This window comes from Bubalus kerabau, chromosome 3 (assembly GCF_029407905.1).
Source record: "Bubalus kerabau isolate K-KA32 ecotype Philippines breed swamp buffalo chromosome 3, PCC_UOA_SB_1v2, whole genome shotgun sequence".
NCBI classification, from domain to species: domain Eukaryota; kingdom Metazoa; phylum Chordata; class Mammalia; order Artiodactyla; family Bovidae; genus Bubalus; species Bubalus kerabau.
The window spans coordinates 69781489-69803979 of NC_073626.1; positions in this window are offsets into that span (position 1 = coordinate 69781489).

Genomic DNA, 22491 nt, shown 5'->3' on the forward strand with positions numbered 1-22491 from the left:
TGACAAGAAATGAAAAATAAATAAATCTAAACCCTCTAAATGTTTTTACATATCAGTGATTTGGTTCTGTGACATTCCACCCTCTGTGAGGGGGAAAAGGAGAAAGTAATAAGGAAGAGGACAGATGACTACCAGTGAGCACAGCTGGGCGTATGGCGGAAGCAACCCAAACCTGGAAAACCCACCAGCCAGAAGCAGCAAATGAGAGTCTGAAAGCCCAGACTCTGTTTCAATCTGTCACTCATTACCTGTGTGTATGTGGGACTATCAAGGGGCTTTTCCAAGAAATTATTTATACAATTAGAGGGTTCTATTAAGATCACAAGACCATTTGCAGCCTGTACAAGATCTGTCTTAACCTGTGCATATGTCAGAGAATTCCAGTGACTAGAGTCTTGTTCTGGAGAATCCCATGGACAGAGGAGCATGGTGTGGTACAGTTCCTAAGGTCACAAAGAGAATTGGACAAAATTGAAGTGACTTAGCACACACACACACAGCACAGAGTTTTGCTAAAATGTGTGAGTCACAGGGTGTGTTCCCTTCCACAAAACTTGAAGGCGAAGGACATCACACTCTCCGATAGATAAGGAGGTAAAATCCACACACTATGGTCTCACTCAGTCATCAGAGGGAGTTAACTGAGGAAATTCTTGTAACTCTGTGATCAAAGGGCTTGGAAACACTCACAACTCAGGAGCCCAGAAGTCCAGGGTGAAAATGTCTATGTATGATGAGATCTAAACATGTGTACTTACTGTTTTTGGATAAGGATAATGTGAACGGAGGATGCACAGTCATCCTGAAAAATAGAAAAGAAAGACCGAATAGATTATTATGTATTATTTCCTTACCCACCAAGGTCTGAGTCTGGGAGTATGGGAGAGAGGCATTTCCCTCTATGGAAATGGGCAAACCAGATCTCTAGAGCCTGACACACCAGAGTTTTCCAGTGAGATAATACTCATTTGCCTTGTTCTGATTGATTCTACACTTCACAGGGTAGCCTTTGGTTCATAGGGTGATGTCAATTTCCAATTTGCCTAAGGTTTATTATTTTTTTTTAATTAAAAAGAAGTAAATCTGTATTCTGATGGAATTTCTATGAGAAATAGACCTTAGGGTGTATATGTACCAACTGGCCAATTCAAGTGTTCTATTTTAACTAATAATTGTATTTATCACTCTAAATTAATTAATTAATTGATATTGCAGTTGAAATATACCAATTTCACTTAGCTTTATTAATGGGAGTCTGTCCCTGGAAAATGGATCTTTTCTAAAGATTCTGGCAAGTGAGGTTTAAAACCAAATATCCCCAAGTATTCTGGACTTCGGATTCAACTTTTTTTAGATTGAACCATATGAAATTGCCTTTTTTTTTTTAAAAGTGAATTTACTTCTATTGACATATAGTTGATTTACAATGTTAGTTTCAAGTATATAACAGTGATTTGATATTTTTATGGATTATACTCCATTTAAGGTTATTATAAAATGTCAACTATATTTATTTTATACCTAGTAGTTTGTTACTCTTAGTCCCTTTTTCCTATTTTGCCCCTGCTCCCACCTCTCACATCAGTGATAACCACTAGTTTTTTCTTCGTGTCAATGAGTCTGTTTCTGTTCTGTTATATCCATCATTTGTTTGGGGATTCACTCTTCTTTTCAAAGTGTAAATCACAAAATTTCCAGGCTCTATCCCACTTGATTAGTAGGATATCATGTCTTTTCACCTTTCTGAGTATTTCTTGCTTTTTTAGGAATACCTGCAAGTCCTAAAACCTGTACTGATTGTCACTTAACGTCTCTGTCAGCTGTCTTCCTCCCCACCAGCAGATTTCTTTGCCAGTTGCTTTTTGTGGGTCCTTAACCAGCAGCACTGTGCTTTGGTAGTTTTCCTATACAGCATCACTGCAGACCTGGCAGAGGCTTGAAAACAAACCTAGATTACTTTCCTAAAGATGTGTGCTTATAAAAAAAGAATAACCACCAAAAAAAAGAAGAGAAAAAATTTCTTAAAATTGGTCAAAGGTATAACTTTTTTTTAATTTAATTTTATTTTTAAACTTTACAAAATTGTATTAGTTTTGCCAAATATCAAAATGAATCCGCCACAGGTATACATGTGTTCCCCATCCTGAACCCTCCTCCCTCCTCCCTCCCCATACCATCTCTCTGGGTCGTCCCAGTGCACTAGCCCCAAGCATCCAGTATCGTGCATTGAACATGGACTGGCGACTCGTTTCAAGGCATTGTTATAAGTTGTTGAAAACCTAGACCTTAGTAACTCAGCATGTGACCTTATTTGGAAATAGTGTTGTTGTAGATGTAATTAGTTAAGTTAAAATGAAGTTACACATGAGTAGGGTGGGCATCTAACCCAACATGATTGGTCTCCTTATAAAAAGGGGAACTTTGGACAGAAAGCACACACAAGTAGAATGTCAAGTGAAGACTGGAGTTCTGTAAGTTGGGGAACTATTAAGGGAACATTTCATGCAAAGATGGGCATGATAAAGAAGAGAAATTACAAAAACCTAACAGAAGCAGATGAGATTAAGAAGAAGTAGCAAGAATACACAGAAGAACTATACAATAAAGGTCTTAATGACCCAGATAATCATATTAGTTGGTCACTCACCTCACCTAGAGTCGGACTTCTTGGAGTGTGAAGTCAAGTGGGCCATAGGAAGAATTACTATGAACAAAGCTAGTGGAGGTAATGGAATTCCAGCTGAGCTATTTCAAATTCTAGAAGATGATGCTATGAAAGTGCTGCACTCAATATGTCAGCAAATTTGGAAAACTCAGCAAGGGCCACAGGACTGGGAAAGGTCAGTTATCATTCCAATCCCAAAGAAGGGCAATGCCAAAGAATGTTCAAACTATCATACAATTGTGCTCATTTCACATGCTAGTAAGGTTATGCTCAAAAACCTCCAGGCTAGTCCAGCAGTACATGAACCAAAAATGTGCGAGCTGCGTTTAGAAAAGGTAGAGGAACTAGAGGTCAAATTGCTAACATTTGTTGTATCATATAGAAAGCAAGGGAATTCCAGGAAAACATCTACTTCTGCTTTATTGACTACATGAAAGCCTTTGACTGTGTGCATCACAACAAACTGGAAAATTTCTAAAGAGATGGGAGTATCAGACCACCTTACCCATCTTCTGAGAAACCTGTATGCAGGTAAAGAGGCAACAGTTAGAATTGGACATGGAACAACTGACTAGTTCCAAACTGGGAAGGGAGTATATTAAGACTGCATATTGTCACCCTGTTTATTTAACTTATATGAAGAATACTTCACATGAAATGGCAGGCTGGATGAATCATAAGCTCCTGGAGTCAAGATTGCCAGGAGAAATATCAATAACCTCAGATGTGCAGATGATACTACTCTAATGGCAGAAAGTGAAAAGAAACTAAAGATCCTCTGGATGAGGGTGAAAGACGAGAGTAAAAAAGCTGGCTTAAAACCCAACATTAAAGTAAGATCATGGCACTTTGTCCCATCATTTCATGGCAAATAGAAGTAGGAAAAGTAGAAGCAGTGACAGACTCTATTTTCCTGCTCCAAAATTACTGTAGATAGTGACTGCAGTCATGAAATCAAAAGACACTTGCTTCTTGAAAGGAAAGCTAAGACAAATCAGGTAGTGTATTAAAAAGCAGAAATATCAATTTGCTTAAAAGGTCCATATAGTCAAAGCTCTGCTTTTTCTAGAAGTCATATATGGATGTGAGAGTTGGACCATAAAGAAGGCTGAGCACTGAAGAACTGATGTTTTTGAATTGTGGGGCTGGAGAAGACTCCTGAGAATTTCCTGGGCTGCAAGGAGATCAAACCAATCAATCCTAAAGGAAATCAACACTGAATATTCATTGGAAGGATTGATGCTGAAGCTTCAATACTGTGGCCACCTGATGTGATGAGCTGACTCATTGGAAAGACCCTGATGCTAGGAAACATTGAAAGCAAAAGGAGAAGAGGGTGGCAGAGGATGAGATGGTTAGATAGCATCACCAACTCAATGGATGTGAATCTGAGCAAACTCCGGGAGATAGTAAAGGGCAGAGGATGCCTGCATGCTGCAGTCCATGGGGTCACAAAGAGTCGGACACAACTTAGCAGCTGAACAACAGCAAGGAGAGAGGCCTGGAACATATCCTCCCCTAGCATTTTCAGAGGGAACATGACCCTGCTGACACCTGATTTTGAACTTCTAGCATACAGAATTGAGAGACAATAAACTTCTCTTGTTTAAACCACTTGGCATGTGGTACTTTGTTACAGCGGCCCTAGTAAACTAATCCAAGTATATAATGGCTCCTTCAAACTTCAGACTAAACCCCTCCCTGTTGCATCCTAGGCCCTGCCTATTGCCACACTGCAGAGCCAAATCACCTGCAGATAAACCCATAATTCTCTGTAGAAAGATTGCTAAGCTCTCCTTACCTGCTGCCTAGGCCCAGCAAGCAACCTTCTCATATCCCTCTGAAAGATTAAAAGAAATATTAAAAGATTAAAAGAAAATATTCTTTCTCTGCAGTTAGCATAAGGTCTGTTTCACAGTCAAGATCAAAACACATTCTGCTGAGATGTAATTCTAATCACAACGAGAGAAATTGTCTCGAACCTCACCATTACAGGGTAATGTTTGGCTTTACCTCTGTGTAATGAAAGAGGCCTATGAAGCTTTTACTCAGCATTAAAAACAAGGACAGTTTTCTTTCCAAGGTTGAATTCTGCTTATCACTTCAGAAAAGAAGTGTAAAATGGTAGCTTGTCTCTAGTCACTTGGGTTTCAGGGTGTTCAACACTCTGTACCGTTGTTTAGTTCTGTGAGACTGGTGAACTTACTGTGGACACAGTTTGAATTTTTAGGGAGATGTCACCTCTGGATGTCCCCTGGCTGATGCTGTGTGGGGGATGGCATTCACACCCTACCTGCACCCCAGTAACACTTCTATTCTCATTCTCTCATATGCTCATGGTCCGTCTCAGCAAGCCCAGCCTGAGAGTTTTCTCTGGCCTCAGTATTCTTGGCTGTCTCTCCAGCAAGGATAAAATTCCAGAGAGTTAACAGCCCTGGGAGCAGTCCTCAACCAAAGTAAAATAGGAGATGGTGCATAAATGTCTGTTATGGTCAGTGTCATGGGTTGACTTGCAAAAGATACATTGAAGTCCTAACCCCCAGTACCTGTGAATGTGACTGTATTTTTGGAAATGGGGTCTTTGTAAGTGTAATCAGGTTAACATTAAGTCATATTGGATAAGGGTGGGCTTTAATCCAACCTGACTGGTGTCCTTATAAGAAGAAAAGTTGGCCACAAAAAGATACAGAGGGAAGATGGCCATGTGAAGACAGAGGCAGAGAATGAAGTAATATTACCATAAGCCAAAGGATATCTGAGGCTACCAGAAGCTGGAAGAGGCAAGGAAGGATCTTCCTCTAGAGGCTTTGGAAAGATTATGGCCCTGCCAACACCCTGATTTCAGCCTTATAGCTTCCAGAACTGTGAAAGAATAAATTTTGATTAAGTCATCTCTTGTGAACTTTATTACAATAGCCTTAGGAAACCAGTATGGTCAGCTTGGCTGGATTATAGTGCCAGTTATTAGACACATACTAATTTAAGTGTTGCTGTGAAGGTGTTTTATATATATAGTCAACTTTAAGAAAAGATTTCCTTTAATAATATGAGTGAATGCCTTAAGAGTAAAAATAGAAGTTTCCTAGAGAGGAAGAGATTCTGCCTCAAAACTGTATCATCTCATACTTCAAAAACAAACATATGAACAAACTCATAGGATCACCAGCTAAAGGCCATGGGGAGGGGAGGTGGAATTGGATAAAGTCAGTCAAAAGGTACAATTTCTAGTTATAAGATAAATAAGAATTAGGGATGTAATGTACAGCATGATAAATATAATTAATACTGTTGTATGTAATATATAAAGGTTGTTAAGGGAATAAAGCACAAGCTAGAATCAAGATTGCTGGGAAAAATATCAATAACCTCAGATACTCAAATGACATCACCCTTATGGCAGAAAGCAAAGAAGAACTAATGAGCCTCTTGATGAAAGTGAAAGAGGAGAGTGAAAAAGCTGGCTTAAAACTCAACATTCAGAAAACTAAGATCATGGCATCCTGTCCCATCACATCATGGCAGATAGATGGGGAAACAATGAAAACAGTGAGAGATTTTATTTTTAGGGGCTCCAAAATCACTGCAGATGGTGACTGCAGCCATGAAATTAAAAGACGCTTACTTCTTGAAAGAAAAACTATGGCCAACCTAGACAGCACATTAAAAAGCAGAGACACTTCTGCCAACAAAGTCCATCTAGTCAAGTTCCAGTAGTCGTGTATGGGCGAGAGAGTTGGACTATAAAGAAAGCTGAGCGCCAAAGAATTGATCCATTTGAACTGTGGTGTTGGAGAAGACTCTTGAAAGTCCCTTGGACAGCAAGGAGATCCAACCAGTCCATCCTAAAGGAAATCAGTCCTGAATATTCATCGGAAGGACTGATGCTGAAACTGAAACTCCAATACTTTGGCCACCTGATGCAAAGAACTGACTCGTTGGAAAAGATCCTGATGCTGGGAGGGATTAGGGGCAGGAGGAGAAGGGGACAACAGAGGATGAGATGATGGGATGACATCACCAACTCGATGGACAATTGTTTGAGTAGGCTCCGGGAGTTGGTGATAGAACGGGGAGGCTGCCGTGCTGCAGTCCATGGGATCACAAAGAGTTAGACATGACTCAGCAACTGAGCTGAACTAAAGGAGTAAATCCTAAAAGTTCTCATCACATAATTTTTTTCTCTTTTTTTAACTTTGTAGATACAAAATATGAGGTGATTAATGTTAACTAAACTTGTGATAATCATTCCATAATGTATATAAATCAAATAATTTTCATGTACACCTTAAACTTACACAATGCTGTATGTTAAATTATATCTCAATAAAACTGGAAGAAAAAATAATACATCAACCCCTGCCTGAGTTGCCAGCCTACCCTGTTGCCAGCCTCACCAATTTCATGAGGCAATTCCTTAAAATAAATCACACACACACACACACACACAGTATATGTAGATGGTAATCTCACCTAGGGCCTCCCAGGTGGCACTAACGGTCAAGAATCTGCCTGCCAATGTAGTAAACATAAGAGACACAAGTTTGATCCCTGGGTTTGGAAGATCCCCCGGAGTAGGGCATGGCAATCCATTCTAGTATTCTTGCCTGGCGAATCTCACAGACAGAGGAGCCTGGCAGGGTACAGCTTTACAGGGTTGCAAAGCATTGGACCCAACTGAAGTGACTTAGCACGCACACATTCTCACCCTGATATGACCCTGTCTGCTTGAGTGTGAGCAGGATCTGACACTTAGTGATGGTATATATGTAATTACATCCATATTATATGTATATATTATACATGTTGTTTGCTCAGTTGTGTCTGACTCTTTTTGTGACCCCATGGACTGTAGCCCACCTGGCTCCTCTGTCCATGAAATTCTCCAGCAAGAATACTGAAGTGGGTTGCCATTTCCTTCTCCAGGGGATCCTCACAAGCCATGAATTGAACCCAAGTCTCCTGCATTGCAGGCTGATTCTTTTCTATCTGAGCCACCAGAGAAGCCCATATGTTATACATTCACACAATTATATTACATAAGATTACAATCTTATTGAGAGTCTCTTGCTGGCTTTGAGGAAGCAAATGGCTGTGATAGTAAAGCCCACCTAGCAAAAAAGTGAGGGCAACCTCTGACCAAGATCCAATGAGAAACGGAGGCCCTCAGTCTGCCAACCTACAAGGAACTGAGTGCTGCCGACAACCATGTTAGACGGGAAGTGGGGACTCCCTCAGCTGAACCCCACAGGAATGAAATTGCAGCCCCAGACGACACTTTGAGTGCAGTCTTTGAGACCCAGAGCATGTTGTTTAGAAATTTTAAACTATTATGGTGACAACAGATTGGTTCCAAATAGGAAAAGGAGTACATCAAGGCTGTATATTTTCACCCTGCATATTTAACTTCTATGCAGAGTACATCATGAGAAACGCTGGGCTGGAAGAAGCACAAGCTGGAATCAAGATTGCCAGGAGAAACATCAATAACCTCAGATATGCAGATGACACCACCCTTATGGCAGAAACCAAAGAGGAACTAAAAAGCCCCTTGATGAAAGTGAAAGAGGAGAGTGAAAAAGTTGGCTGAAAGCTCAACATTCAGAAAACGAAGATCATGGAATCTGGTCCCATCACTTCATGGGAAATAGATGGGGAAACAGTGGAAACAGTGTCAGACTTTATTTTTTGGGGCTCCAAAATCACTGCAGATGGTGACTGCAGCCATGAAATTAAAAGACGCTTACTCCTTGGAAGGAAAGTTATGACCAAGCTAGCCAGCATGTTAAAAAGCAGAGACATTACTTTGTCAACAAAGGTCTGTCTAGTCAAGGCTATGGTTTTTCCTGTGGTCATGTATGGATGTGAGAGTTGGACTGTGAAGAAAGCTGAGCCCTGAAGAATTGATGCTTTTGAACTGTGGTGTTGGAGAAGACTCTTGAGAGTCCCTTGGACTGCAAGGAGATCCAACCAGTCCATTCTGAAGGAGATCAGCCCTGAGATTTCTTTGGAGGGAATGATGCTAAAGCTGAAACTCCAGTCCTTTGGCCACCTCATGCGAAGAGTTGACTCACTGGAAAAGACTCTGATGCTGGGAGGGATTGGGGGCAGGAGGAGAAGGGGACAGCAGAGGATGAGATGGCTGGATGGCATCACTGACTCGATGGACGTGAGTCTGAGTGAACTCCGGGAGTTGGTGATGGACAGGGAGGCCTGGCGTGCTGCAATTCATGGGGTCACAAAGAGTCGGTCGGACACGACTGAGCGACTGAAATGACTGATGGTGACGCACTAAATGAAAAAAACAAAGAGAGACTAGAACTTGGTCCATTAGAGTCCAAGTTCAAAGATCTTTTTGTTCTGTCCCTCTTTTGATCACGTGAACACTTATGCTGCATACATACCTCTGGTGCCAAGGAAAGGCTCCAACAAGAGTGAGCATGTAAGTGTGAGCGTGGGTGTGTGTGTGTCTGTCTGTCTTTTGTGATTTGTAAGAATTTGACTTAAACATCTGCACTTCCACTCATCCACACAAATCCCTATTTCCAATTCAGAGCAACTTGGCAGTAATAAACATCAAAGATAATCATTTCATGTGAGGAAGTAGAGAGTGATTGAACTGTTAGCACTCAGGAAATTCTGCCCTCCTGGCCTCCTGCTTCCTGACTGACATTGATTCGACTGGAAAACTGCTGAGACATGGTTGTTTCACCTCCACTTAAAGTAATTTGAATTAGTGAGAGAATGTCTAAGTGTGATATCTATTACTAGTTTTCACAATTATCATGTACTTCTGGGAAGGGGTAAAGGGGAAACCCATATTGACCTCTGGCAGGCCAGATTATGTTAGCAAATAACCACTGAGCTCAAGGATACCACTTCCAGTAAGTTTTGCCATTTATTTTCTGTAAAAGTATGATTCTTTATCTTGAAACTGCTACATAACTATGGTGCTGGGAAAATGTGTGAGATCTGAAGTCAGAAAACTCAGTAGCATGTACCCATCAACTTGCCCTGAATTGGAAAAGCAACCTAAAATCCAGGACATGCTCCTCTCCCAGGAAAGTTTCAACATCACTAAATACAGAGAACTATAGCATCCAATTTTTACAAAATTCCAGAGAGAAAAATGGATGAACCCACTCTCCATGGCTGCTATGGCTGTAAATCAGTATTCATGTGGCTGAAAACCTTGGGAAGCCCTGCATGCCCCCATTCCATAATATTTAAAATTTCCTAAGTTTATTTTAAAATAATTTTTACTTCATGCAATTTCATCTAGCTGTGTCTGTGTCCTTCTGTCAGTCTTGTCACCTTGATGTTGATATCACACGATGAAGACATACAGGGCAGTGGCAACAGAGTTGGGGTTGGGTGTGGGCATATGGGAAAGAATAAACTGATGTGCTCACAGGTTTGTGCTTTCTATCTAACTATAAAATTACAGGTGATTTTTATCTTCTTTTTGCTTTTTTGACTTCATGAATTTTCTAAAATTTGTATTATTTGAATAGTTTTAACATTAATTTAAAGGCAACTTTAAAATAACATGGACAGATGGTACAACAACTATACTTGAAAAAAACAATATGGATAGAAGGACTCCCACTTTGATTTGGTATCTATATATACCACTTATAAACCAATTATTAATAGTTGTGCTTGTTATCTTTGGTTGGTAAGATTATTTTTTTGCTTATAGGCATTTAAAAATGTATAATCAAAACAATACCAACACTTAAAATTTAAGAGTGTCCTCATACTGGAAATATTAGGAATCACAGTGTAGGCTCCAGTCACTCAAAGGATACATCACAGAGCAGCAGCGTCGCCATTACAGGGGCAGTGCAGAAACTCAGGCTTCGCCCCAGATTTGCTTATTCAGGATCTGCCTTTCAGTAAGATCTTGGGGACTTGGCATGAGCATTAAAGTTTCACAAGTACTTGTGTGGCTGATAATTCACTCTGCAGAGATTTTTTTCACCCATATTATCAAGGCATTGTCATTCCTCTTTTAAATATTCTGAAGGGCAATAAATGATGCTATAACTGCAAGTGATTCAAGTTCAACGATGGACACTTGGTTACTCCAGGGAATTGTGAACAGGATTCTCTGTGATATTGGATGAAAAACATATATCCTTTAGAAGAGCATACATAACTTATTTGGAGGATGCAGTAGACAGAGGGAAGTCTGGGGCAAGTGTAAGGAAGAAGAAACTTGGACTATAGTAATTCTCATTGCTAGTGGAAATAGGAAGTACTCTGAGATAGAAACATCATGATGGAGTGAAGAGGCAGTTATTTTTTTTATTTTTTTTAGTCAATTTTATACCACTGATTACCTTATTATGAAAGGATTTTTTGTATAACTTATATCTGTATGTAGCTTTAGATTTTATGAATAATTTCACAGATATCTTATTTTACCTTCACCACTACCCAATAATGATGAGGATTACTGTGATTTAGAAGTTGTTGTTGTTCAGTTGCTTAATCATTTCGTGTCTGACTTTTTGCAACCCTATGGACTATAGCTTGCCAGGCTCCTCTGTCCTCCAATATTTCCCAGAGTTTACTCAAATTCATATCCATTGAGTCAATGATGCTATCAAACCATATCATCTTCTGCCACACCCTTCTTTTGCCTTCAATCTTTCCCGGCATCAGGTGGCCAAAGTATTAGAGCTTCAGTTTCAGCGTAAGTTCTTCCATTGAATATTCAGGGTGGATTTCCTATAGGAATGACTGGTTTGTTTTTCTTGTAGTCCAAGGGACTCTGAACAGGCTTCTCCAGCACCACAGTTCAAAAGCATCAATTCTTGGTGCTCAGCCTTCTTTATGGTCTAACTCTCACATCCATAAATGACTACTGGAAAAACCATAGCTTTGACTATACAGAAATTTGTCAGCAAAGTGATGTCTCTGTTTTTAAATACTCTGTCTATGTTTGTCATAGCTTTTCTTCCAAGGAGCAAGCATCTTTTAATTTCATGGCTGCAGTCACTGTCCACAGTGATTTTGGAGCCTAAGAAAAGAAAATCTGTCACTGTTTCTACTCTTTCGCTCTCTATTCACCATGAAGTGATGAGACCAGATGTCATGATCTTAGATTTTTTAATGTTGAGTTTTAAGTCAGTTTTTTCACTCACCTCTTTCACCTCATCCAGAGGCTCCTTAGCTCCTCTTCACTTTCTGCCACTTGAGTGGTATCATCTGCATATCTGAGGCTGTTGATATTTCTTTCTCCTGGGAATCTTGTTTCTAGCTTGTGATTCATCTAGCCTGGCATTTTACATGATATATTCTGCATATAAGTTAAATGAAAAGGGTGACAATATACAGCCTTGTACTCCTTTCACAATTTTGAAATAGTTGGTTGTTCCACATCCTGTTCTGTTTCTTCTTGACCCCACACAGGTTTCTCAGGAGATAGGTAATGTGGTCTGATACTCCCATCTCTTTAAGGATTTCCCAGTTTGTTGTGATCCACACAGTCAAAAGCTTTAGCTTCAAGGAAACAGATGTTTTTCTGGGACTCCCTCACTTTCTCTATGGTCTAATGAACACTGACAATTCAATCTCTTGTTCCTCTGTTTCTTTGAAACCTAGCTTGTTCATCTGGAAATTCTCAGTTCACGTTCATCAGACTTTACTTTCCAAATGAGACACATCCATGGCTAAGCATCATTACTGCTTTGGTCTAGCTGCTTCCATCTTACTGGAGCTGTTAATTATCGTGCTCTTCTCTTCTCCAGCAGGATGTTGGACACTTCCAACCTGGGGGGTACTCATCTTTCACCATCATATCTTTTTGCCTTTTCATACTATCTGTGGGGTTCTCCAGGCAAATTACTGAAGTGGGTTGCCATTTCCTTCTCCAGTGGACCACATTTTGTCAAAACTCTTCACTATGACCCATCTGTCTTGGGTGGCCCTGCATGGCATGGCTCATAGCTTCATTGAGTTACACAAGCCCTTTCACCACAAGACTGGATCCATGAAGGAGTCCAAGAAGTTAACACCTGGCTAAGCCTTGGTGAGCTAATCAGTGAAGAGACTATGAGTCAAAGCTTCCTCTGCACTAATAGCCAAGATGGAGCCAGGAAGAACCCTTCTTATGACTTCTTCTCTCAGGGTCTCCATCTCTGGTTTCAATCCCATTCACCTACCCATGTGTCCATCTCTCCTGCCTAAGCTCAGGACTGTGAGGGCTCCAGGCAATAGTACAGAAACATGACATGCATCCTTACCAACAAGGAGCTCATACTCTAGAGATACTCTCTTTCCCATGTTTTATATTTTTAATTCAATATGCCAAGTAGTCATGTTATCACTCTTATGAACATGATATACCCCACACTGCATGAGGGTTCCTTCTGGGAATCACTTTTCCTTAACCTCTGCTCAAGTACGTGTTTTGTGATGGGTCCAGTGTTCACTCAGTCGTGTCCGACTCTTTGTGACACCATGGACAGTAACCCACCAGTCTCCTCTGTTCATGGGATTCTAGAGGCAAGAATACTGGAGTGGGTTGCCATTTCCTCCTCCAGGGGATCTTCTTGACCCAGGGATTGGACCTATGTCTGCTGTGTCTCCTGCACCGCAGGCAGATTCTTTACTGCTGAGCCATCAGGGAAGATTTGATGGGCTCAGCTGCTGCTGCTGCTGCTAAGTCGCTTCAGTTGTGTCCAACTCTGTGCGACGCCATAGACGGCAGCCCACCAGGCTCCCCTGTCCCTGGGATTCTCCAGGCAAGAACACTGGAGTGGGTTGCATTTCCTTCTCCAATGCATGAAGGTAAAAAGTGAAAGTGAAGTCGCTCAGTCGTGTCCAACTCTGAGCGAACCCATGGACTGCAGCCCACCAGGCTCGTCTGTCCATGGGATTTACCAGGCAAGAGTACTGGAGTGGGGTGCCATTGCCTTCTCCTCTTAAAATAAGTGAGTCTATTTTCACTAGAACACTTACCCCCTTTTAATTGTGATATTAACACTTATCCACAGAAAGCAAGAATAATATTTCTCAGACTAACAATCCCAGACCATTTCACCATTTCAAATGGAAATCCCTGCTGATTAAGTGGCTTGTCCCTGTTCAGAAGGGCTGTGCACTAGACAGCAGGGAACGACGCTAGTCTGCTAGCACTGCTGTTGCCAGTGGGAAACGGCTGCTTGGTATTGCCATCACAGGAGCATGTTTTACTGCTATGCCTACTTGCTACTTGGTTGCTGAACTCACTCAGATCACTGAAAGATTTTAGTGGAAACAGCAGCAACAACAAAAACAGTGCCTTTAATAATGAATGCTCTAATGAAAATAACAGCTTTAGTTTTCATGAATGTTAATTAGAAAGTATTACTAAAATGTTGCCTCAGAACTAAAGCACTTTACAGACATAGAAGTTTTTCCAACATCCTCCTCATGCATTTAACTCATCCTGGGTGGTGGCCCCAGGTATGAGCTTTATAGGTAGCAAAACAGTGGTTGACAGTGTGGAGTCTGCAACTGTATTTCCTGAAGTTGAATTGAGATTCTGCCAAGTGTTAGCTGTGTGCTCACAGGCAAGTTTAATCTCACTGTGACTCAGCTCACTTTCTGTAAAATGGGAATAATAATAGGATCTCATAGCGTTGCCATGAGCACTAAAGGAGGTCATAGGTCATCAGGGCTCGGGGTAATGCCTAGCATATACTAACACCATATATGCATTAGCTATTGTCAAGTTGTCCCTTTTCTGGAACTGGAGTCCAAGCGTCTTCCCTCAGTAGGAGGAAAATATTTTCATACTATCATGTGACAATACATGTCTTTACTCCTACGGAAAAAGGTGACACAGTAGAAACAGTACTGAACAAGGAATTAGGATGTGTTGGAGGTACTATTTCCCTTAATTAGATTGGAGATCTTGGGTAAATTTCATAGCCTTTCTGAGACACAGTTGCTCGTACGGAGAAAACAAGAAAGAGGTTAGAGTAGGTAATCTCAAGACTCCCTTTCAGTTTTAAGATTTTGATTTTTTATTTACGGTTCTATTTAGTATGAGAGAGGGAGGGTTAGTATGAATTATAATAGCTAATAATTGCACGTATAATAGAATAATTGCTATTTGAAGCTGAAAGAAAAACCACTTTAAACTGACTTAGCTAACAGCTAAGAGTTATTCTTTACCAAAGTCTATTGCGATTATTTGGTGCTTAGATCACTAAGCAGAGTCTACTTGATTAGAGCTAACTGGCTCTCATAAAACTCACTCCAGGGAATGGATATCTGTGTGCTGAACCACACTTCCAGGAAAATGTCTAAAATAACTTGAGGAATCTGACCCTGAGACGCCAGGCCAGCGCTGTAACAATTTCACGGCTCTGGGGTCTAGTTACAGGCCAGAGCAGTCTATCTATGGGAGAATGAATCATGGCCAAATCGCATTCTCCTCCTGGAGAAAGGGGACTAGAACTCAGACAACTGGCTGCTCAGGAGTCCTTGAAGACCAACTGAGCCCCCACGTGGTGTATTCATCACGCTTTCGTTTGTGGGACCATGCATTATGCATGTAAATCTAATAAAATCACTCCTGACTTATATCAGGGCAGAAAGTCTTAAAATACTGCCATCCATGAGTTATAATAGTAATGGAGGGTAAAAATCCATAACCAAGCTAAATATGAAATATAAGAGGTTATATTTGTGATGTTGATATGGTTCCTGGGCCTCCTGGTGCATTTAGCTAAGGATACCAGCTCATCTGGAATGCTTTGTGATATCTGAATGGGAGATAGCCTACTAACATTTGAGGAAAAATTATCATAGTTTAAAATTTTCACAGACCACCCTCCCTCCAACCCCACATAACTCCATATAAAACAGTGGGAAAATAACAAACCTTAAACCTCAAACAAAATTGAGATGTGATGCTAAATGACCAGAACAGCAAAATTACAAATTAGAACTTTGGCTATTCTTGAAACAATCTTAACTGTGAATGCTAACTGTCCTTCATGTAATTACTTTAACACAGAAGATTTTGCTGATAGTAAGGATGTGGAACAACAGACTGGCTCCAATAGGAAAAGGAGTACATCAAGGCTGTATATTGTCACCTTGTGTTTTTAACTTCTATGCAGAGTACATCATGAAAAATGCTCGGCTGGAGGAAGCACAAGCTAGAATCAAGATGGCCGGGAGAAATATCAATAACCTCAGATATGCAGATGACACCACCCTTATGGCAGAAAGTGAAGAAGAACTAAGGAGCCTCTTGATGAAAGTGAAAGAGGAGAGTGAAAAAGTTGGCTGAAAGCTCAACATTCAGAAAACTAAGATCATGACATCTGGTCCCATCACTTCATGGGAAATAGATGGGGAAACAGTGGAAACAGTGTCATACTTTATTTTTGGGGGCTCCAAAATCACTGCAGATGGTGATTGCAGCCATGAAATTAAAAGATGCTTACTACCTGGAAGGAAAGTTATGACCAAGCTAGCCAGCATGTTAAAAAGCAGAGACATTACTTTGCCAACAAAGGTCCATCTAGACAAGGCTATGATTTTTCCAGTAGCCATGTAAGGATGTGAGATTTGGAGTATAAAGAAAGCTGAGCACCGAAGAATGGATGCTTTTGAACTGTGGTGTTAGAGAAGACTCTTAAGAGTCCCTTGGACTGCAAGGAGATCCAACCAGTCCATCCTAAAGGAGATCAGTCCTGGGAGTTCATTGGAAGGACTGATGTTGAAGCTGAGACTCTAATACTTTGGCCACCTGATGCGAAGCACTGACTCATTTGAAAAGACCCTGGTGCTAAGAAAGATTGAGGGCAGGAGGAGAAGGGGACGACAGAGGATGAGATGGTTGGATGGCGTCACCGACTCAATGGACATGAATTTGGGTGAACTCCGGCAGTTGGTGATGGACAGGGAGGCCTGGCATGCTGCGGTTCATTTGGTTGCAATGAGTCAGACACGACTGAGCGACTGAACTCAACTGAGCTGAACTGAAGGAAAAAAAAAATGAGAATAGCTGGGAAAAGTTCTACTGGTCACACTGTCCAAGATTCTAGCTCTGTGTGCTGTCCAGTTCTGTAGTCACTATGGCTATAAAACACCTAGATTGAGGTGTTGGCCAGGTTGATTGAGAAACAGCATTTTAAATTTTGTATTAATTTTAACTAATTTAAATACTGTGAGCAGTGATTACCATTTTGGACAGTGTAGCTACAGATCCTACAATTTAGGAAACTTGAATTGTTATCATCTAGTAAATAACTCTAACTCAAGGCCACTGCCATTGTTTCCACTGACTTCTCTCAAAACCACTTGGGAAAGAAACTTACATTCTAATTTTCAAATTTGGTATTGAACAGTCTTATGCAAATCTAGCTCCAAGGAATGCTATAAGATAGATCATGTCTCTGTTGTTTTTTTTCCTGTGCCTTTTCTTAACCATCAATTATCTCCTCTAATGCCTCTTACCTTTTCTAACCATTGAATACTATGTCAAGTCACATCTCCTCTATATTTTGCTCTACTGATTATAAACTGTTAATTTATAATGTCCCTTAGAGGAATTTTCATTGCAATATATGACTGCTGAAGACATATGTCTTTGAATCCCAAAATCAATGCTTTTCAGTCTGAGCTGAGAAACTCTGGCATTGGAGCCATCTGGGAATTGGGGGAATTTTATGTTCAAAATTTGGATTCCTGGCCCCTACCCCAGACACTGCCAAAATCTCAAGGAAAGGGAAAAAAGAATCTTCTAAGGACCAGCAGACCCTAGAAGCACAGACCTTCCAGGTAAGCACAGACCCTGGAAGCAGGATGGCTTCATCTGAATTCTAGTTACAGGCTTTACAAAGTGTTAAGCTTTGGGCAATTGACAAAATCTCTTTGTAGTTCCACATTCTTTCCTGTGAAATGGCATAACCATAATATTTAATTTGGGGTTGTTCTGAGGAAAAGATCAGTTGATATATGTGAGGTGCTTAATTCCTGGTATATATTAAATACTACATTAACTATCATTCCTATTACCTTTAGTAAGCAACCTAAATGAGTCGTATAGTCACTGAAGTTTGAGAATTCCAGTCCAAGGAAAACAGTGAAAACAGTAGAAGTATAGGGAGCCCAGACTGTGTAGGAGGTGCTCCTGTCTTGTCTTTTTGAGTTTTCAGCTGTAAAATACGATGGTGACATTTGCTCAGAGTTAAATGGATATAGAAAACAAATGTGAAAGCCTTTTATAGTTTATGTAAGGCTGCACTATGGTTTACATTTGAGAATACCAGATTGGGGTTTTAAAGCAATGAGATGCTTGCTGCTGCTGCTGCTAAGTCACTTCAGTCCTGTCCGACTCTGTGTGACGCCATAGACGGCAGCCCACCAGGCTCCCCCGTCCCTGGGATTCTCCAGGCAAGAACACTGGAGTGGGTTGCCATTTCCTTCTCCAATGCATGAAAGTGAAAAGTGAAAGTGAAGTCGCTCAGTCGTGTCTGACTCTTTGCGACCCCATGGACTGCAGCCTACCAGGCTCCTCCGTCCATGGGATTTTCCAGGCAAGAGTATTGGAGTGGGTGGCCATTGCCTTAGGGGCTTTCAAACAGAGAGAGTGCCATATGGGGGAACTGCAACAAGGAAGAATCAAATTCCTGTGTACAAGAGGGAAATGGTACATCCCCATGTGAGTACAATTGACAAACAATTGTGCTTGTAATACACAAAGACTTTCTTTGGAACCACAGCACATGCCTGGGTTACGCAGCCTTCCATTTCACAAGTCACATACACCTCATAACAGGGACAGGCCTTTTCCCTTGTCAGCAAGCTGGAGTGAAAGCTTTGCTGATCACCATCCCGCCAGCTAAAAAATGGATCTCGCCATCAATTTATTCTGGAAGTGAGAAGCTTTTTGCCTTTAGGAGAGATTATAAAATGGAGTCGTTTTACTCCTGACACCTTCAAAGTCAGTTACTCCTTTTGGGACAACTCAAGATCCACGCTCTCTGCCTTTGGCAAGAAAACATTTTCTACAAGCTACTGGCTAACACCTCACAGAGGGTTTTATTTAAGGTCCATGTGGGACTAGAAACCCAAAGCCAGTAAATTGATACTTTCTTTCTAGAGAACAAAAACATCTCAGGTCTGAAATGGAGATATTTAACATTTTTTTCAGTATTATAAATCACAATTGTTTTAAATGGATAATTGAATCCGGAGTAGTGTATATGGCAAATTCTGACATTTTCTACTCTCTCATTTTCTGAAATAGATTCATAAATTAGCTCATCTCTCATTTTACTTAGAAAGCATATTGTACTCTAACTTTGATAAGACATACATTTTTAAAGTCTTATATGTCTGCTGCTACTGCTAAGTCACTTCAGTCATGTCCGACTCTGTGTGACCCCATAGACGGCAGCCCACCAGGCTCCCCCGTCCCTGGGATTCTCCAGGCAAGAACACTGGAGTGGGTTGCCATTTCCTTCTCCAAGGCATGAAAGTGAAAATTGAAAGTGAAGTTGCTAGTCATGTCCGACCCTCAGCGACCCCGTGGACTGCAGCCTTCCAGGCTCCTCCGTCCATGGGATTTTCCAGGCAGGAGTACTGGAGTGGGATGCCATTGCCTTCTCCCTTATATGTCTACCATACCAGTATTTTTTTCTATGAAATATTTTTATGGTTTACAGCATACTTCTGAAGACCAAAGTGAGTAAGTATTAGTCACTCAGTTGTGTTCAACTCTGCGACCCCATGGACTACAGCCCACCAGGCTACTTTGACCATGGAATTCTCCATGCAAGAATACTGGAATAGGTAGCCATTCCCGTCTTCCAGGGGATCTTCCTGACCCAGGGATTGAACCTGAGTCTTTTGCATTACAGGCAGATTTGTTATCATCTGAGCCACCAGGGAAGCCCCAGAAGAGCAGAGGTTTATCTAATTTCCCAATTTATTTGTTTCCAGAGGCTAATTCAGTACAGGCTTTCCTGGATCATCTAGGTGCTGTAAAAGGGTTTTGGAAAAATCTAATAGGGGTGCCCCTGGTACAAAGGGGCCTGAGAGGTCTGGTCAACTCTGAAGTTGAGCCAAGTTGAGCCTCTGGCATCTTGGAAAGATTATTATCTGAGATTTATCATAGAGTATCCTATTAAGCCAGAAAGAATTGTTAGAAGTTTGTTCAACAGGCCTCACCCTCCTGAGAACCCATGAATGGACAAGCCACCAGATTCGGGTGGGAATGAATAGGGTCACTGCTGAGGCTGCTACCCGGCTGCACAGGTTTTAGGACATAGAGAGCTGCCACTGAAGACAGTGCCACTTAGCTACTTTTCTTCATAACAGGTTGATATGGTCTTACTTTTTTTTTTTTCCAATTTGCAATTTCCAACTTCAATCATTTGAGCACTAAAATAAATGAACATAATTATACAAACTATCAAGAGGAAAATTTTTTATTTCACCCTCATCTCTCCATTCCTATCATGTTTTCAGACTAATATTCTCCACTGCTCCAAGAAAAGAAATATCAGCATCAAACATGAAGAGAAATAAAAAACATTAATTCTTGGCTTTTGAGCTTTTGTTGGTTCAGTCTAAGTAATATGAGGGTCACTTAAGAAAATTTCAGAGGTAAATTGTTCAACATCATTGTTGTGTATTACTGGTTAACTTGGGCACCTAAGCCCTCATGTAAATTTTGACTTCACTTAAAGTGGTTCTTCACCTGTGGGAGTTCATGGATACCTTTGAGAATCTAAAGAAAGCAATGGACTCAGTACCTCATTAAAAAATATTTTGTATGCACAAACACAAATTTTTTTTACACACTTTCAGAAGGTTCCTGGACACCATGAAGAACAAACCAAAATAATTTAAACCAAAATACTTAATTACAATATAGCATAAAAGGAAAAGACTTTGGAGTCTGACGACCTAAATTTGTACCTTGACTCTGTTATCGCCTATGTGAAGTATCTTATCTAGACTTCAGTTCTCTCATCTGTTAAATGGAGATGATAAAAACAGCTACTTCCTAGAATGTTTGTGAAGATGAGATGATGTATAGAAAAACAACTACCACAGGCATAGCACATAGAGCACACTCAATCAAAGCTGGCACTATTTGAAAATCCATAACCTGAAAACAAATATGGATGGGATTCAACAAAACTTAGCATTAGCCTAGATGTTAACATTCTGCTGTCCTCTTTTCCCAGAAGTTAGAGGTAAAACAAAGTGAATATAAAGAAAAAAAAAAATAGACAAAGACAGAGAGAAGCACTTGAAAAATGGAAAAGATGATGCTGAATTAAAGGTACTGTGGTAAAGGAATAAGATGAGGAGGGTTTTTAAGCTGTATTTTTGTTTACTTTTATCCTTTTTTTTTTATTGAGTGAAAGGGTCTTTAAATTCTATAGTGTTTTACAATTTTCAAAAATTTCATACACATGATCCCATAATGACCCCTTCCCACCCTGTACCCCTATATTGCCCCTCCTCCCTTCCCTTGTCCCAGTGGTAATCACTAATTTGTATTCTCTGTATCTGTGAGTCTGTTAAGCTGTATTTTTTGAAAATTATGCTGGTCACATGATAACTCATGGAACCAAAAAACCAACACTGCCTACCCAGTGTCACTGGATCAGCAGATAACAGCTAGGCTACGCAAGAGATGGATAACAAAAGAACTGGTGATTATGGCAAACCCCACAGCATCACCAAACCCATCCCCAGCATTAACCAATGACAACCAAGCAGTCAAGATCATCTGGTGAGGAGAGAGCAAAGGATGGCCAAGCTAGACAGTAACATCGTGGGCTCTCTGCCCAGGAGCATCATCCTGCCACCCACCCTCAGTCCCCAGGAGCAGCACAAGCTAGAACCTGGGCCTCCCTATTTGCAAAACCAGCCAGAGAGAAACAAGTTCAAAGGCAAGAATAACTAGACATCCAAGGAGTGTAACCACTACTAAACAAAGGCAACAAACCCAACTGCAAGTACTAGGTGAACCAGTTATTATTTTTTTGCTTGCTTATTATCTTATATGTTATTCAAAATAAAACTAATGAAAATTTTCAATGAATTAAGAGAGAGTAAGTTGGAATATGAAGAAGAACAAGCATTTATAAACAAGAACTAGGCAGGCGTACTTGGTATGGAAAATATGAGTTTAAATAAATTATTAATGCAGTGGATAAATAACTAAAAGGATATAGGACAAGAATGAAATAGGGTATCAGAAAGTAGCATTATGATATTTTACCAAAAAAAAAGAAAAAACCAACACTTGAAGAAAGAGAAATGGGAAACAAGTCAAGAAGTATGGAATCAACAACAGAAATGTTGATACATATAAAAAAGAAGTCCTATTTGGAGAGGAAAAAATGTATATAGACACAGAAAGTGAAAGTGAAGTTGTTCAGTCGTGTCTGACTGCGACCCCATGGACTGTAGCCTACCAGGCTCCTCCGTTCATGGGATTTTCCAGGCAAGGGTACTGGAGTGGGGTGCCATTTCACAGAAGAGGAGCTATTTCAAGCAATGATGCCCAAGAATTTCCCTAACTGAAAGAGGATAGAAAACTTCAGATTTAAAGGGTTGCAGAATGATAAAGCATGAAAAATAAGAAACTTGAGTACGAGAAACATTGTGGTAAAATGTATGGACAGAGAAACAAAGAGAAAAAAATGGAAAGTCTCTAGAGAGGAGTGGACCACTACACAGGGAAAAAGTCAGACTTTATAAAAGTATACTTCAGTGTAGAATAGAGTAGAATAACATTTTCCAAAGGTTTAAGGAAATAGCTTTTTTATTTTAAATAACAGTCAAAATGT